A 16,590-nucleotide genomic window follows, 5' to 3' on the forward strand; every position below is an offset into this window, starting at 1 on the left:
AGGGTTCAAAAAAGAACTAGATAAATTCATGGAAGATAGGTCCATCAAAGGTTATTAGCCAGGATGGGCAGGGATGGTGTCCCTAGCCTCTGTTTGCCAGAAGCTGGGAATGGGTGACAGGATGGATCACTTGAGAATTTCCTGTTCTGTTCATTCCTTCTGAGGCACCTGGCATTGGCCACAGTCAGAAGACAGGATACTGGGCGAGATGGACCATTGGTCTGACCTAGTGTGGCCGTTCTTATACCACAGTAAATTCTGCCCCGATTTATACCCCTGCAGCTTAATGAAGTCAGTGAGATTTCAGAGAGTGCCAGGAAGGGACAGAATTTGGCTCAGTGGATTTTTATGGCAGTGAAGTATTACCCAGATTACTCTCAATGAGATTGAATCACAAGGGCAATATTTCAAACTGATGTCAACAAAATAAACAGATTCTGGTCATTTTAAATAAAGAGAGACAATGCTCTGTTTCTTCCCCATGTGCTCTTTAAAGAGTAGTAAATTTAGAAGTCACTTCTGTCTATGCATTCTGAATGGTGACTTTCGATTTTGGGTAGCGCAACTTGAGACTCCAGATTTTCAGAAGTGGGTGCTCAGCACTTTGTAAAAAAAATCGGGCCCTTTTAAAAGTCTCAATTTGGGCATAAAAAAATTAGTCACTTTCAAAAAGTTTCAGCTGTTTTTTCTAATCCATTTTCCTTGTTTGCATGGGGTGGTTCCACACAGGACAGGCAGGAGAAAAGCACACTAAAAGAAAAACCACACAAACACACGAGGACAGCAACTGGCAGGGCAGGTGTATGACAACTACTTTTAATCTGACCAGATTTCAAGCTGACGGTGTCGCTTTTATTGTAACTTTCTGGATATATGATACATACAAGGATTACGTTAAACTACCAGAACAATCTTAGCTAGAAGTTTTTTTGGAGTGGGACTCGACATTGAAACAGTTAATGATATTTCTCAAGCAATGAGCAGATTGGAAAGCCAGTTAATAGCTTATCTCCAATTCCACTTGGTGAACATTACTATGGAACCTGGCAGTTAAAGTTACTTCAAGAGGAAAGGCAATCATTACTGGGTAATTAATCTGACTCCCTCTCACTCACCCACCCCAGGGGATTATAATTGAAATTCTATTTTTTTAAATAAATTTTCATTTTATTTTTCAGGAATTTCATGTTATTTTGTTTTATCCATACTGGGAAGAGGGGAGAGAGGGAATGGGGACAAGCCCATCCTGCATTCATCCCGTAGTGACAGCTCCCCACTTCCGTCATTGCAACCTGGCACACCAGGGCATATCACAGCTCAATTTTAGCAAGACAATGGAGGGGCAGCTGGGCCAAATTTGGGCGGTGCTGCAACCCAGTGTGCCAGGTCACAACACCCACCGCACTGAGGCAGGCCTAGTCCCATGGGACTAGAGCCACAGTAGCTGCCACTGCGGGGTACTTAAAACTTTGTTTTTTGTTTTATTTTGTATCTGCTCTAATTATAAACCTAGCTAAGAAATAAGGACACAAACGGAAAACACTCTGCTGCCTAGCAAGGAACTTCTGAGGAGGAAAGATTTGCTCCCTCTTGCCTCTCCCGCTTCCTCTGGCAGTATTAACTCAGCTGCTGTGAAGATGAAAACAGATTGTATCTGTTAGCCACCTCTTTTACATTTAGGTAGTTGAAGGCGTTCAAAGCGAGGGCTCTCTAAACTGATTTGTATTTAAGACAGGCTGGATTCTCTCCAGCTAGAAAGACTTTGTGTCAGCCTGTCTAAAATGGGCTATTAGCTATCTGATTCATACACAGTTAAACACAGTTTAACTTGACAATGAGATTACAATGTACTTAGACTAGGAACTCCTTGGGGCAGGGTCTGGGTGTACAGAGCTGAATATACAACTCAGTAATAATAATAATGGAGATTAAATAGTAGCACTCAAAGATCAAGTAGGAAAGCAAACTATAACTTTTGCAGAAGAGGGCCTAGTCTGCAATCCTCGAGAAGGGCAACTAAAGATCTTTTGCCAGTTCTACCAAATCCCCTCACTAGCGTGTTCCTTGACTGTCCTCCTTGGAAGCAATCCCTATCCTCTTCTGGGCCGACTGACCCCTAGGCACCTGGCATGAACCCTATCTGCCCAAATTATGCTTCTCCTTCCCTGAGCTGCTGTACTAGATGTGAGCTGCTTAAAGCATAGGGCACTCTCTGAGGGCTCGTGGCAGGGCAGTGTCAGTGGAGGGCACTGGATGTCAGCCTACCTTCCCCCCAGGTCTGACAAAGCCAGGGCTTGCTGCATCTTTTGACATGGCAAAAAGAGGAGAGGAGAGGTCTTTTGCTTATGGTGTGAAGGTAAGTTTGGGCTCATGTTGGGAAGGACGGACATCTTGTGCTTAATATGTAGATGTGAACATCTTATAAACAAAGAGCGCAGATTAAAGTCTTCTCAGGTCTACAAGGGACTTTACTCCAAGTTATTCCAGAAAGTAGATCATTAGCAGGGACACATTTTTGGTGGAGCCTGCAGAAAGGAATGGCTTTAACAGATGCCTAAAGACATCATCTGTCAGCATCAGGGGGCTGCTACTCTTCATTTAACATGCTGGCACTTTTTCCAATGTGATGGCTACCTGTCCATAACAGACAAGATTTAGTGATGGCAGCTACTTTACTTACTTCTCTGTAGTACACAATTGTGTGGAATAAAGGTTTGCTCTACGGACATTGAGATGGACACAACGGCGCTACATAGGTCACCCCAAATGAGTGTCAGACCCTTAGACACATGCTATCATGTATTCTATTTAAGCCACACATTCTATAGGAAGTTTTTACTAGCACTCATTTTCACATCCCCTCTGTAAAGCTAGAGAGGGATGCCTTTGGACCACGAGTCCAGCTCCAGAGGCATTCGTGGGAGAAGACAGTCACTCTAGCTCTAACAGCCTCTGAAAGAGCTTTTTAGTATGCAGTGTAACGTTGTGCAGTCCAGCCTGAAGAGGGCATAAACCAGTGCCTTACACCACTGCAAGGAAGGGGAAGTGGCCATTAGTAGACATAACTGTTCATGAAATACAGGACCAGAGACAGATTCAAGGTTTAGGACTGAATGCTACCCATCAGTGGCTTGAGTCAGTGGGGATGGGCAAACAGACAGGTGAAACGGTTGACGGTGCATGGTCAATATAGTTTACCACATGGTTCTTGTCTCCATATGTGGTATAAGCACTTTTAAGTCCCAATACATGGTATAATCTCCACTGTCACTTCCAGGTGACCAATCAAGTTTTACTCAAAGCTCTGTTAGTTGCACCTGGGCCACGTATAGCCCCTTCCACTCAAGGCCCTGAAAGCAATTTACAAAAAGCAGTCTTCACTCACACCTGAGCTCCCGCGTGCCCTCCCATAAAGAGGGGGCATCACTCTCAAGGCCACAACACCCAGACAGCAGAGCTGGAATAAAACCCAGTCAGGCATCAGGAGGATTTCTATGTTCCAACTACTAGAGAACAATCCCTCCCCTCACATATGCAAGCTGGTGGCTCAGACATATCTGTGCTGAGGCAATGGGCAGAGGATCTGCCATGGGGCTCCCTCTCCCTAGTTTCATGGGGTGCACTGGGCTGATGTAAGACCCCTTTTTGGAATCATACTTCAAGTGGGTCATTAGAGCTGCAAGCTCACAGCACTAGCCCGGCCTGCACTCCCCAAGCTTGCTCTTCCTCAGTTCACAGGACTCATGGTTTCTCTTGGGGTCTCCTACCCCAGCTGCCCCTGGCTGGAGGCACAACCCCCTCTTTATTACCCTATGGAGCCGTTACTCCCACCTTCTCCGATCAACTGGCACATTCCAACCACAGCAGAACCTTTGCACTCTGACGCTCCATCCGGTTCCCAAAGGCCCCAATACTACATGCTCACGCTGTTCTAGCCAATCCGCCCTCAAACTAATCCCACGGAGCAGCGGGAAGGTGCAGCATTCAAGTGCCTTTTCCCAGGAAAGGGAAACAGATTGTTCCGAAGTGTAGCTCTGCAGACACACAGCCAAGGTAACAAGTCCTGACCCTGCTCCAGTGACCATATGGAGAGAAGGATGATAGAGGATGTCAAATATAAAAGGGAAGGGTAACCACCTTTCTGCATACAGTGCTATAAAATCCCTCCTGGCCAGAGGCAAAACCCTTTCACCTGTACAGGGTTAAGAAGCTAAGATAACCTCGCTGGCACCTGACCCAAAATGACCAATGAGGGAACAAGATACTTTCAAATCTGGAGGGGGCAGCGGGGTAACAAAGGATTTGGCTGTCTGTGGGATGCTTTTGCCAGGAACTGATCAGAAATGCAAGCCTTACAACTCCTGCTAGGTTAGTAAGTAATCTAGCTAGAAAATAAGCTAGATTTCCTTTTGTTTAATGGCTGGTAAAATAAGCTGTGCTGAATGGAATGTAGATTCCTGCTTTTGTGTCTTTTTGTAACTTAAGGTTTTGCCTAGAGGGATTCTATATGTTTTGAATCTGATTAGCCTGTAAGGTATTTACCATCCTGATTTTACAGAGGTGATTCTTTTACCTTTTCTTTAATTAAAATTCTCTTTTAAGAACCTGATTGATTTTTCATTGTTCTTAAGATCCAAGGGTTTGGGTCTGTGTTCACCTGTACAAATTGGTGAGGATTCTTACCAAGCCTTCCCCAGGAAATGGGGTGTAGGGCTTGGGGGAAGACATCTCCAAGTGGTCTCTTTCCCTGTTCTTTGTTCAAAACGCTTGGTGGTGGCAGCATAGGGTTCAAGGCCAAGGCAAAGTTTGTACCTTGGGGAAGTTTTTAACCTAAGCTGGTAAGAATAAGCTTAGGGGGTTTTTCATGCAGGTCCCCATATCTGTACCCTAGAGTTCAGAGTGGGGAAGGAACCTTGACAGAGGAGGAAAGCTGCTCAGGTCAAAGGTGACTACCAGGATCCCTGGCCTAACAAAGCAGTTAGAGAGAGCACTGTTTCCTACCTCTGACTCCACCAAAGGACAGCTGTAGCCTCTCAGGGGTTCAGGAGGAAAGAGTGTGGGCCTAGATGAGCAGAAGCCAGCAGGGGGAAGAGAGTTGGGATAAATGCAATGAGATGGCCCTGAGAGAAGACAGCCAAGGACTAAGGCCAGGTCTACACTACAGACCTATATTGGTATAACTATATCGCTCATAGGTATGGATTTATATCGACCTAACCCCCCCATGTAGACAGTACAATGTCAACACGAGAACTTCTACCATCAACATAGCTATCACCTTTCGGAGAGGTGGATTAACTATGCTGACAGGAGAAGCTCTCCTGCCAGCGTAGGAGCATCTTCACTTAAGTGCTACAGCAGCATTTTAAGTGTAGACCTGCCCTAATCCTCAGGGGGTTCTCCCACATTGGGCAAGAAGTTGTAAACTCTCCATATACAAAAGAGGAGCAGCACAGAGTAAAAAGCTGGGAGGGAGGTGGGTATTTTAACCCATTTTTCCCCATTAGTCCTATTTAATAGCCTCTTTCATCCAGAGTGTGTCTACATGAGACTTTTTATTAACACCACCGGGTAGCTAACATTTCTAAAGGCTAGTCTGGATATTCCCCAGCTATCAGCGTTTGTAGTTTGCCCACAGGGATCAGCTTAGGGCAGTGGATCTCAACCTTTTTTCATCTGTGGACCCCTAAAAATTTTCAAATGGAGGTGCAGACCCCTTTGGAAATATTAGTCCACAGACTAGAGGTTGAAAACCACTGTTCTGGAGTAATGACAAGCTTCTTCTGATCCCTTAGACAGAGTCCGTGGACCCCCAAGGATCTGTGGGCCACAGGTTGAGAACCACTGGCTTAGGGTAGGCACCCGTGTATCCTAGAACAAACATTTGGAAATGTCCAAACTGGCCTTTACAAAGGTGTTCACTCCCCTGAGTTAACTGGCATCCAGAGAAAACAAGCCTCCAGGGGAGAAAGAAATTACTTCCCTACCTAATGGGAACCACCTCTGGGGTAAAACACGGCAGCTGTTTACCAATCTACAGCAACACCGTAGAACAGCTTGAGGGAAGGAGGCAGTCATATTCACCTGAAACTGCAGGGAGAATACAATTAGTGGCTCTGGTGTTTAAACGCCACACTGGGATTAGAAAAATTTAAGTGATGAAACTGGCCATGAATCTGGGAAAATATCCTGACTGTAGAAAAAAGCATCATGGGATCTTTGTTATCCACCAACTCAGGTCTCACTGGAATGACGGCAACAGCTCCTTACACCCAGAATGCTCACTCGGCCAATGGAGTAAAGTATAGATCTAACAAATTTATCTGAGCATAAGCTTTTGTGAGCTACAGCTCACTTCATCGGATGCATTCAGTGGAAAATACAGTGGGGAGATTTATATACATAGAGAACATGAAACAATGGGCGTTTCAGATGTTCTTGTCAACTGCTGGAAATGGCCCACCTTGATCATCACTGCAAAAAGGTTCCTCCCCTGCCCGCTGGCTCTCCTGCTGGTAATAGCTCACCTTACCTGATCACTCTCATTACAGTGTGTATGCTAACACCCATTGTTTCACGTTCTCTATGTATATAAATCTCCCCACTGTATTTTCCACTGAATGCATCCGATGAAGTGAGCTGTAGTTCACAAAAGCTTATGCTCAAATAAATTTGTTAGTCTCTAAGGTGCCACAAGTCTCCTTTTCTTTTTGTGGATACAGACTAACACGGCTGCTACTCTGAAACCTATAGATCTAAGGAACTCTTCAGTCTTTAGAGAGTCGGGGGAACCGAAACGTTAGGCTACTCAAAACTTTGTATTCTAAACATCTGAAGGTGGTAATTACACTAGCTTTCAAATGCCCAAGGGCTGATGTCCCCATCGCCCTGTCAGAGACTTGAAGATATCCCTTCACACCAGCGTGCAAAGCCTTCTAGATCCCTGCAACACAGCACGATCCTTCCAGCTGAGTACTGGCTGGACACGAGGAAACCAACCAATGCAACACTCTAAAATCAGCTCTAGAGGCAGGAGTGTAAGCGGGCACCTGGGGCCCAGCATCCCAAACAAGTCTTGCTCTCTATTAGTGGAGCCAGAAGGGAAAGCAACTCCTGTTCTGCTCCCACTCCTCCCTCCCACCCCAGCACACACACTTCTAACAGCTTGGGATCCCGCAGATTACATGGCTAGACCAGAAATTAGGTGGGGGAAACTGTAATTAAGGGAAAGCACTCACTTGTTCCCTGACCTGCCAGGGACTAAGCGTACTGTCTCAGTAGATCCACTATGTATTATTTGCATTCCAGTAGTGCCCAGAGCATCAGATCAGAGTTGGTGTCCTACAAACGCATAGAAAGATGCAACTCCTGCCCGAAAGAGCTTACACTCTGGGCCCCCATGTACAGACACCAGGATCCTCAATTAAACCTGAACCACCTACCTTTTAATTACAGACAGACAATCTCCTCTTCCTGTTAAGCTGAAGAGATGCCGTCTCCCCAACAGGCTCCAATACCACATATATTGCCATACACTAGATTCCACTACCAGGCAGCAATGCCAGGGCGCTGCCCAGCACAATACCTAGATTCTATTCAAAGCCAGTAAGCCTCCCAATGCAAGGAAGCCAAGGGTCAAACCACAATGTGCAGGAAGACGTTAATGTGCCACACCTTGTTCCCCTAAACACTGCCAGCTTTAGAACAGCCTCTGGCTGGGTGAGCCCCATGCAGATCTCTGATGCTGAAGGAACAGTAATTACACAGGCAGGTAACAAAGCACATGATGCTGCAACACATGGGAAACTCTTTTAGACATCCCTCCCACACCAGGCCCTCAGTGAAAGAGCATTCACCCTCCAATACCTGCCATCCAAAGATGCGTACGCACTCTACAAGGGTCACTGAATTTAGCCCCCCAACTGCCCTGTGTGGCACATATTAGCCCCATTGTACACAGGTGGAGAAAGAGGCAAAGAGAGCTGAAGGGACACGGCCCAAACTCAGTAAAAGACCCAGAGCATGGAATATCTAGCACTTGTGTTTTAGACAAGAGATCATCTTTCCTCCCTTAACCTACTGCTTGTTAAAGATGGGCAGGAGTCTTTCACTTCTGGGATGCCCTCAATTCCAGCCCAGCTCCCAGTAAGTGAACCATTACCATTGGATAGCTTCTAGAAGATCTATGTCAAGTGTTGTAAGTTTAGGGTGAATCCATTAAAAACTCGAGGATTCCCCACATCCTGCACTTACACCATGCAGAAGGAATACTGCTATGCTCACCAGAAGAGGGGTTTCCATGTTACCAAATGCTAATAAATGGATCGTGGAAAAGAAAATTAGTCTTGTGGTTAAGGCACAAGACTGGGAGGTGAGAACTGGATTTTATTCCTAGCTCTGCTGCAGTCACCTCCTGGCCCTGTGCCTTGAGCGCCCCAGGTGTCAAACAGGGATGATGCCTAGTCCACAGGGTTGAGGCTTAAGCACTTTGAGATCACCCCATTGAAAGGTGATGGTTGAGATTTTTGAAGTAGTGCAGTGGCATTAGCCACAAGCTCCATTAACTAGAATAGAAGTTGTGGGGCGAAGGCCCCAGTACCACTATGAACAACATCTACCCGATATTTTTAAAATTGAGAAAACAGGATGCAAGGCACGTTGTAAGCTCTTTCCAGAAGACAGATTCCTAGCTCCAATCAAATGACATTGTGTGCAAGTTGGCGTGTGTTCTGTTTTATATCAGACATACTTGCACTCTTCTGAAGTCTACAGTCTAGTAGTGTCCATCAGTAGGAAGCCAGTTAGCCCCTGCCCCCACCTTGCAAGTGACGATTGTCACTCAATTACACTTCAGTTGTACGCAATACAAAGTCCAACAACAGGATTAAAATACTGCACACCAACCCATTTTAAGAGTGTTGAATTGATATTTATAGCTCCTTAGTTACTGAACAATCCATTATTATAATGGATATGTAGCTATAAACACACTAATGGACTAGCTTTGCCAGAACACACAGTATTGCAGCCACATTTGGACCAAGCTGCACAGGCACGATGGCTGTGGAGATAGGGCAGCAGTATGAAAAATGTCAGGCATTTCTCTAGTCTACTAAAGACTCCCTACCTTCAGGGTCATCCTGATTTTAGTCTGCTTTACCAGACAGCGAAAACCCCATGCGTCTTTGCAGACAGATCACTGTTGTGAACACAACCCTACGTATTGGCATACACTGGATCTCCTGTACACTCTCACCACCTTGTATTTGTTCACTTGAGGCTCCTATATTTAAGCAGGGTTTTCTCCTAAGTACTGGAGTATGGCAACCTAAGACAGTGCTCCTTTAAGCACAAGAGAGGCTGTCAGGTGATTTAGGCCCAAAATGTAACTTGATCAAGATCTTACACAGCCTAATAACCCTTTCATCCCAACATGCCACTCTAGGAGTATGTCAAAAAAGGCAGCACTCGGACTCTCAGTAGATAGCTGCAGCTAGCCCCGCGGGGGCCCCCACCTTCCAAAGGACACATTCTACTATTGAGCACTCAGTTACATTTCAGATGCGTGAAATATGCGAAGCCCAATAACATAGTATGAAAACCACAGGTTTAGGGTGAATCCATTAAAAACTCGAGGATTCCCCACATCCTGCACTTACACCATGCAGAAGGAATACTGCTATGCTCACCAGAAGAGGGGTTTCCATGTTACCAAATGCTAATAAATGGATCGTGGAGAAAATTAGTCTTGTGGTTAAGGCACAGGGCTGGAGCCCCAACCCCATGCCAGCTCTCTGCCATAACTCTCCACCATCACTCCTTTTAGGGTATAGCTCCTAGGCCAGCCAGCAGAGCAGCTAATGGCATTCCAGCCAGACAGCTACTGTTCATTCTCTTTCCCAAGTTCTCCCAGCTACAACTCATACAACACTGTCCCTCAGTATTACAAAAATAATTCAGAAATGAGAGGGATGGGGATGTCAACTGATATTTACATGATTTTATTTTAATTTCAATGAAAATAATTTGATTGGTCTTAAGCCTTGCCTTAGACTGATGGGGATTTATACTGTCCTAGTGCATGAGAACCTGACAGTGAAACTGACCAGACTTAATACTTCCATGGATGCTGTTTATTTTAGTTTTACTGCCTACCCAGAGGAGAGAGCACATTTGATGCTTAGGAAATCCTTTTAGTTTTAAAAACCGTACTTCCATGGCACCTTCCATCCACAGATGTCAGTGTGTTGCAGAGACGGATGAGTATCATTACGCCCATTTGTAAGACGGGGAACCAGACGCACAGAGAGGGGAAGTGACTTGCCCAACGTCAGAGCAAGTCAGTGGCAGAACTGGGAGTAGAAACAAAGTCCTCCAACTACCAGTTTGGGGCCTCTTCCACTAGACAAATGCTGCCTCCGACACATAAAAAGAAGCAATTCAGTAAACTACAGAAGACCTCTCTTAGTTGAGCCTTCCCAGTAGAGTCTGATCTCAGTTAAGTGATGAGACTTTATCAAAAAGCCTGAAGAGACTGGAAATCAGTTATTGTGTTGATACACATCAGTAATACACATTACTTAAGCTTGTCAGCTCTTCAAGGCAGGAACCACCTTTTTGATGTGTTTGTCCAGCACCTAGCACAACAGGATCCTGATCTACGACTGGGGACCCTAAGTGCTACCACTATGCAAATCTCCTCTTTTCCCCCACCCTTCCCAAACATACATCTTTATTTGGCATTCTCTATATTAACTAGCCAGAGGTTCAATAGAAAGTCATACCCATGGAAAACCTGGATAAAGGCCACTTACCCTAGTGGCACTAGCTAAATGAGCTCACTGTTAAGCAAAGGTTATGCCAATCCTGTACTGATTAGTCATCAGTCATTGCCATTCACTATCAATATCCTATTTACAACAGGAACATTTTCTAAAGATCTCCAAATGTTAGCAATGCTGGAAGCCTTAAGACACGATTCTGCAGAGAGAACTGCAGGAGCCCAGATGTCCTCTTGCATGGTGCTCTGTGCAGGACCAGGTTCTCCTGTAGACAGGTTGCCAGCATTTTTAACAGCATATCATACAAGCACACTACAAGCAGATCGAATCAAGATGGTGTTAGAAACACCAGCGGTCTGCCTCTTAGGGCCCCAAATGCAGTTAATATCAAGAGAGCAGAACCAGTTGTATCAACAGTGGGCATGTTTTTAGAAAGGCCCTCCCTATACTAGGGAAGCTATGAGGCTAACACAGGTCCTGAAGATCACACAAAACATGCAGATCTCCATTAATTGGGATGCACTTAATTGGGAAAACTGTATGATTTTTTTTTAAAACCTGGCAGCGTCCCGAGTAATAAATACACACTTTAATTTCGATTCACCCTCTCTTGGGGGGCACACAAATCAGCTCTTGGCTATCTTTTTCCTTAAAAATCGTAGGGGGGGGTGAAACATAACCCATTAAATGAAGGTTTTCCTTTTAGAGATAAAGCACCTCATAAAACCACCACACACCGGACACCTTTAAATTACTGCACAATATGCTAGTTCTGAAGCACAATGGAACAGCCTTGGTCAATGAACAACAACACTTTACATGCCATATCCAAGGCACCCAATTCAACCCAATGAGGTTTTGACACAACCAACGTCTCAAGTGTTGCCAAACTGTAAGAGAGATCCCCCATTTGTCAGAGAGAATCAGAACCCCTCACATTCAGGTTCACCCACACCCTGTTTGGAGAGATCAGGGACTCCATTTGGAAGGAGAAGAGAAGATGTGATTTGCCTGACATCACGCAACTGGGCAGCATGATGGCTAATGAAATTCAGTGTGAAACACAAGGTAGCGTACACTGGAAAGAACAATCCTTGAGTTACTCACACATACTATGGGTTATCTACAAACAAGGCTTGTACCCCTTTATCTGTACATGTATAGTCAAAGCAGTTCAACCCCTTAAGCGAGAGCACAGTTATCACAGTATAAAGCATCCGATGAAGTGAGCTGTAGCTCACGAAAGCTTATGCTCAAATAAATTGGTTAGTCTCTAAGGTGCCACAAGTCCTCCTTTTCTTTTGGCGAATACAGACTAACACAGCTGTTACTCTGAAACCACAGTATAAAGATGCTTTATCCCACACCTGGTCTACACTTAAAACTTATACCAGCATAGCTAGGTCGGGGGGGAGAGAAAAAAAACTACACACCATAGCGACAGAACAATGGTGACAAAACCCTCAGTGTAGGGAAAGCTATGCCAACAGCGTGTACTCCTGTCAGCCCAGCTAATGGGAGGTGGTGTTCCTATGCCGGCAGACCGCCTCCTTCTGTCATTGTATACTGCATCTACACTAGGGGACTATGTCAGCATAGGCTCAGTAATGTAGCTATAGCCTCAGTATGGCTATTCTCCTTCTCATAGAGATATATTTGTACCTGTATAAATCACTTTTATACCTGCAAAAGAGCTCGCGTGGTTACAGTGATTTCAGTAAAAAAAAAATTCACCCCTCTAACCAAAATAAAGATCGGTCAAACTGTCAAGTGCAGACTAGGCCTTAATTAATTAGCCACTCAGGAAAGAGACTTGGGCATCATTTTTGGACACTTCAACATGCAATGTTGTCAAAAAAAAAAAAAAAAAAAAACCCTAGTGTGTTCTGATGTACAGGCAACAAGACAGCAAATATTATAAAGCTATTGAGAAGTCAATGGGACCCCCTTCACCTGGGTTACTGTGCTCATTTCTGGCCACCTTATTTCAGGAAGTTCTAAGATAGGTGAGAGTGATCAGAGGCATGGAAAGATTTCCATATGAAGGGAGAATGAAAAGACTGGGACTCATAAGCCTAGTCTGTCTATACTTGTAAGCTTTACTAGCAGAACTACGTCACTTAGGGATGTGATTTTTTATTAGCTAGTTATTCAGGTAGAAGACCTAGCATAAATGCAGTATATGCACCTATAAAGGTGGCATATACCGGTATGTTACTCCCTGTTCTCATACAAGGAGAGTTATACTAGTATTAGTACCTTTATTGCTATAACTGTGCCCATTTGGAGGAGGAGGGCAGTTGTACCTATTTAACTCTACCGGTATGGTTATAGCAGTACAGCTTTCTAAAGTTGACAACTCCTTACTTTAAGGAAGATAAATAAGAAGAGACACGACAGAGACACAAACTAAGAAATAGCACAGAAAGAGATAAGGTAATACTATTTCTCATTTCTAGAGTCATTACAAGAAAGGGATATCCAATTCGGATAAAAGGCAACACGTTTAAAACTTAAAAACAAACAGCACAATTAACACACGGAATTCATTGCCACAAGAAATCACTGAGGACAAAAGCTCAGTAGGATAATAAATAGGATTAAACACTTACATGGATAACATCCAGTTACATTACACAGGATAAGAAAAGGATATATATATATAAGCCCTGCTGCTGCAGAACATAAGCCAAATTACTGGGGTTATGGTATAACCCATTCATTGGGTGTTTCTTCCAGGCTGTCCGTTAAAAGGTTTCTTGCACCTTTCTCTAAAGCATCTATTACAGGTGATGCTGGAAACAGGATACTGAACTAACCTGCCCATTGGCATGAGTCTGTATGGCAATTCCCGTGTTCTTATGAAGAATCAGTGGCAGAAAAAGAAACAGAATCCAGGGGTCCTGATTCCCAGTCTGCTCCTTTAACTCCTAGAGAACACTGTCTCAAGCAAATGAGCAGCAGTTTACTAGCCCAAGCTTATCTAGTCACTCACCTTAGAAAAACAACAAACCCCATATATTTTACTCACCAGTCCAAAAAACAAACAAAACCAGAGAAGAAAAGAAAAGAAAGTTGCTGGCTCCAGGCTGGGATACATTAGACTGAACACAAGACAGTTTTAGAAGCACTCACCTTTCCTACTTCTATCCACCACACAGGCCCAGCAGCACCTGGGAAACTGGCTCTGTAGATTTGCTGAGAGACTGAGAAAAATTAAAGTTTAAATTCAAGAGGTGCCATTTATAACTGATCTCACCCTCTTGCACCTTATTACTCTGAACTAAAGATAGCTCAGACCAGACTTCTTTCACCCCATTCCTCCCAGTACATGTATGTTTGTTTTAATTAAAGATTAAATGTAGCAAGAGTATTTCATGCAAGCCTAGAGTGTGGGTTGGCGAGAGCCTGACACAGACACCCTGGGTGAACCCCAGAAAAGACACCTGCTCCCTGCCCCCCAAATACAGCTCACAAGTCTCCCCATATGCCAAGCACCATTAAAGCTAAACCTGGAGGATCAGGCAGGTTCAGCCTTTCTCAGACAGCGGGGAGGGAGAGAGAGCATGGCCATGACCCTAAAGGGCCAGGAAAGGAGAGCTGGGCAGGTGCAGGCTGGGCTGGATCGCCAGGCACCTGCACTGGGGATGGAAGATCTAGGAGCAATCCCCTAACCACAGAGGACGAGCCCGAGCAGGGGGTAAGGGAGGCCTTGGTTCTAATGGCCGGGAACCCTGGGCCTGCACGGGAGAGGGGAGAAGTGGGTTCAGGGCAGGAGCAGGACCTGTCCTGGGAGGGGGAGAGGAGCGGGACCGGGCTCTGGCAAAGGGTTAGGGGAGCAGGGCCGGGCTATGGGTTGGGGGAAGGGAGGGGGAGCGGGCCAGTCCCAGGAGGGGATCGGGGCCTGGCTATGGGTTGGGGGAGGGGGGCCAGGCCGGGGCCCGGTTGGGGGAGGGGAGGGGGACCGGGCCTGTCCCGGGTGGGGAGCGGGGCCTGGCTATGGGCTGGGGGAGGAGAGCGGGGCCGGGGCCCGGTTGGGGGAGGGGAGCGGGGCCTGGCTATGGGTTGGGGGAGGGGGGCCGGGCCGGGGCCCGGTTGGGGGAGGGGAGGGGGACCGGGCCTGTCCCGGGTGGGGAGCGGGGCCTGGCTATGGGCTGGGGGAGGAGAGCGGGGCCGGGGCCCGGTTGGGGGAGGGGAGGGGGGACCGGGCCTGTCCCGGGTGGGGAGCGGGGCCTGGCTATGGGCTGGGGGAGGGGAGCGGGGCCGGGGCCCGGTTGGGGGAGGGGAGCGGGGCCTGGCTATGGGTTGGGGGAGGGGAGCGGGGCCGGGGCCTGGTTATGGGCTGGGGGAGGGGAGGGGAGGGGAGCGGGGCCGGGCCTGTCCCGGGGGGCCCAGGAGCGGGGCCCGCTCAGGCCGCGGCTCCGGGGGACGTGGACGGACCCTACTCCCGGTGGCCCCGGGCCCGCTCAGGCCGGGATCCTGCTTCCCCGGGCCGCTCCCCCGCCACCGGCTCCGGGCCCAGCCGCCATCTTACTGCGCCGCCTCCCTCCGCCGGGGACGCTTTGCGGCTCCCGCCCGCGCTTTACGGCAGCGGCGGCTTCGCGACACCCGCTCCCCTCAGGGCCTGGGGATTGTTATTGTAGGGTCGCGGCCGAGGGGTGGGGCCCGGCGGGGGCCCGTGTGAGGGAAGGGTCTGCCCGCGCCAGATCCGCCGTGATTGTAAAATCCCCTCCCCCATTAGACCCCTGTGCTATTGGCGGGTCCCGTTCCCCCCCCCCCCCCCGTATCAAAGACCCCCCCTCCCGTTAGCTGCCCCGTCTCATCACCTCCGCCTGCAGTGTCATTGTAGGGCCGCTCCCTCCTCAGCCCCAGGTTTCCAGTGCAGCCTGCCTCGGGGAGCCCCGCTCTGTTATTGTAGGGTCCCTGCAACCCGGGATATACCCCCCCACCCCGCGGGGCCAGGGCGGGATTGCTCCTCTCCCTGACTTCAGCCTCTTCCCTGGGGAGACCCCCTCAGCTGTGCTCCCTTGGGAGCTCAAGCCACCCAGCACCCTGTCCCCATCCATCCCACGGGTGGTCGGCCACCCCCCTTTCCGCCTTGGACTGAAGCGCTGGGCTAGGCCTGCTGCTTTGTTATGGGGCTGCCCGTAAGCCCTGGGGCTGCCCGCGCTGCTTTGGGACTGGGAAGTGCCTCACGCGAGGGCAGGGCAGTCATTTCTCACGCCACCAGAGTTTCTATTTCTGTATGTTGGTGCGGGGAGCAGGGCCTGTGTTTTCACTGACTCCCTCCACCCCTGGCATGGCCAATGCGGTAAGCAGCAGGGTGGCTGCCCTCCCTGCCGCCTCCCGTGCTTTGGCCCCAAACAGCTGCTGATTGGGTCAATCACAGGCCAGGCCTCCCCCAAACAGACTCCCACCAGGAAGCCAGGTACACGCCATAGGGCTGCACCGTCTGCACTGGGATCCCAGAAGGGATGGATCAGCCCCTTCGACCTGATCCTTTCCCTTTCTACTCTCTTTTCCCCAGGATGGGATCCCTGACCCTCTAGCGTCGGACTTCCCCGCATGACAGCCCCATCTGGAAGGAGCTTGGGGCGGTCTTGGCTGGTGGGCTAGAGGGGAGGCGCCTGTCATGGATCCACAGGTCCAATGCTCTCATACGGCTCTGGAACAGTCCTGGGAGAACGCCTTCAGGGCGTCAGCCCCCTTAGGGTCACACTCTCTCACTGGAGTAAGCCCCTTGGTTTCACTGCTTCCTGGGAATGAACATCAGAGACTTCAGCACCCCTGCTTCACTGCTGTGAGCTCC

At 47.8% G+C, this 16,590-nt stretch overlaps 1 protein-coding gene across 3 annotated transcripts in view; it reads right to left on the minus strand.

Annotated features, from left to right (window-relative positions):
- Positions 1-15,500, minus strand: part of DCAF8 (DDB1 and CUL4 associated factor 8) — a 53,994-nt gene extending 38,494 nt beyond the window's left edge. Inside the window, exons 1-2 of one of the 3 annotated variants that reach the window (XM_037883307.2) lie at positions 15,316-15,500; positions 13,917-13,987 (exon numbers count right to left, since the gene is read on the minus strand). The gene's annotated coding sequence lies outside the window, so the exon portion shown is untranslated. Of the gene's footprint in view, positions 1-13,916; positions 13,988-14,417; positions 14,640-15,221 lie in introns of those variants that run through there. The other 2 variants (XM_037883306.2, XM_037883308.2) reach the window with 2 other exon arrangements.
- Between the last annotated feature and the right edge of the window lie 1,090 nt (positions 15,501-16,590).

The sequence above is a fragment of the Chelonia mydas genome, chromosome 24, assembly GCF_015237465.2.
Source record: "Chelonia mydas isolate rCheMyd1 chromosome 24, rCheMyd1.pri.v2, whole genome shotgun sequence".
In the NCBI taxonomy this organism is placed as follows: domain Eukaryota; kingdom Metazoa; phylum Chordata; order Testudines; family Cheloniidae; genus Chelonia; species Chelonia mydas.